This window comes from Carlito syrichta, unplaced genomic scaffold (assembly GCF_000164805.1).
Source record: "Carlito syrichta isolate Samal-C Ts95f unplaced genomic scaffold, Tarsius_syrichta-2.0.1 Scaffold315490, whole genome shotgun sequence".
In the NCBI taxonomy this organism is placed as follows: Eukaryota; Metazoa; Chordata; class Mammalia; order Primates; family Tarsiidae; genus Carlito; species Carlito syrichta.
The window spans coordinates 882,706-885,096 of record NW_007259586.1 but is presented as its reverse complement, the minus strand read 5'-3'; positions in this window follow the sequence as shown (position 1 = coordinate 885,096).

The following is a 2,391-nucleotide window of genomic DNA, read 5'->3' as shown; positions in this document are numbered from 1 at the left end:
TTGGAAAAATTGCAGGTCAACAGGAAGGGATTATATTGTATTATGTTATCACAGTTATAAATGTGTAAAATGTTATCACACTTTTGTCAGAAAATGTTATGTTCAAAACCACACGATTCTTGCTTTCTTTAGCAATTGGTATACATTACAAAAATATGACCTAAATAATAATATTGTTGGCAAATGATAACTTGAGGGACATATCTGACCCACCATCAGATTTTGTAAATAAATCTTTATTGAAACACAGTTAGGCTTGTTCATATATTTATTGTCAGTGGCTACTTTTACACTACAGTGACTGACTTGAGTAATTGTAGTAGACAGACCACACGGCCTACAAAGCCAAAAATATTTACTGTCTGGGTCTTTCAGAGAAAGCTTGCTGACTCCTGACCTAATTTTTACTTTGTTTTTTAAAACAAGATTTATTGAGAGAATAGAAAAGCTCCCATAGTGGGAGGGTAACCGAGGGGGTTGCCCGTAATTTTTGTTTTTAATGAAATGTTCCTCTTTATTTTTACTTTATTTTTAAAGATATAGTCCTAATAAAACATTTTCCTTCCACTATTTACACTGGCATTTTGATTTCCATTTTATTTTTTTTATTTATTACTATTTTTTTGAGTTGGAGTCTCACTCAGTCACCCAGACTGGAGTTCAGTGGCCGCTCCCAGCCACCTCAGCCTCGACCTGCTGGGCTCTGGCGATCCTTCCTCCTCAGCCTTCCAAGTAGCTGGAACTGCAGGCGCGCACTACCACGCCCTGCTCATTTTGATTTATTGTAGAGATGAGTTCTCGCCAAGTTGCCCGGGCAGTTCTCGAATCTGCGAGCTCAGGCAATCCACTCACCTCGGCCTGGTGTGGGATTACAGGCTGAGCCACCGAGCCCGGCCGATTGATTTCCATTTTAAATGGATATATTTTAGACGATGATGCCCTTCTCTCCTCTCCAAATTATCTTTAGCTGATGAGGCCTCCTTGTAATTTAGGACAAAACATGACTGTGGGGAAAGTTAAATGATTACTCGTCCCCAATTGAAGAGTGCAAGGTTTTGGAATCAGACTGACTGTATTTGAATCCTGGTATTGTGAGTATCCATGCCTGTTATCTAACCTCACTGGGCCTCCGGCTCCTACTCTGTCAAATGGGGATAATAGCACAAACCCTGCCCAGTTAGTGAACTAAAACAAGATAATGAAGGTAAGGCTTTTACCCCAGTCCCAGGCACACAGAAGCCACATACAGTGGTAACTGTTGTCTCTTCTGTAGGCCTGGAGTGGTTTGGAATAGCCATTTACACAGCCTGGATTCTGATCTCTGAGTTCCTCCAGGCATTCCCTGACTTGTTTGTTCTAAGGCAACATGATGGTTTGGAAAGCCCCGCTAGGAGAGGAGGCCAATTCCAAAACCAGTTTGTTCTGTTTGAAAAAGTAAGGGGCCAGGTAAGAATTCATCTTTACTTTTTAAAGATGTTTCCTTTCTTCAGTGGATGCTATAAATTGCACCAGCAGCAGCAGCAGTGAGGAGATTTTTCACAACAATCTGACTCCAGCAGGGAGATTCAGCCCAACACAGCTTGCATATAAACATTCCCAGATGCTCTGACTTCAAGAGGGCAGCATTTTGTTATTAGGAGAAGTGGATAAAAATGACAGTGGTATGGCAGTGGTAGGTAAGAAGGGTGGTAAGTGGCAGACTGGAGAGAGCAAGGTGACTTCCTGGCTAGATCAGGGGTGGAACAATACAGGCTTCATTCCTCCAGGCCTTGTCCTGGTTTGTAATTCTTGCAGGAGCAATCCTCATTGAGCTTCTAAATAGGCCCCCAATAATCCCACCTCCCTATATTCTTGCCTTTGTATAATCCCCTGTCCCTGAATATGAGCTAGATCTAGTGAATTGCTTCTAACCAATAGAAATGGCAAAGGTGATAGGATGTCACTTCTCTAATTAGGTTATAAAAGGGTTTAACTTCTGACTTGCTAGTAGACTCTCTTTATTGCCATCTCAGCATGTATATTTTATGAAACAAATTGCCACGTGGGAGAGACCCACATGTCAAGGAATTAAGGGTGGACACTGGTCAACAATCAACAAGGAACTAAGGCCCTTAGTTCAGCAACCCTTGATGAACTGAATCCTGCCAACAATCATGCAAGTGATATGGAAGCAAATCTTTCCCCAGTAGAGCTTTTGGATGAAACTCCAGTCCTGACTGATACCTTAATTGTAACCTGTGAGACACTCTGATGCTAAGGACTCCACTAAGCTGTGCCCAGATTCCTGGCCCATAGAAACTGAGAGATAGCAAATGTGGGTTGTTTTAAGCTACTGAGTTTTGCTGTAAGTTGTTATACAACAGTAGATAACTAATACAAATTTCTTCCTTA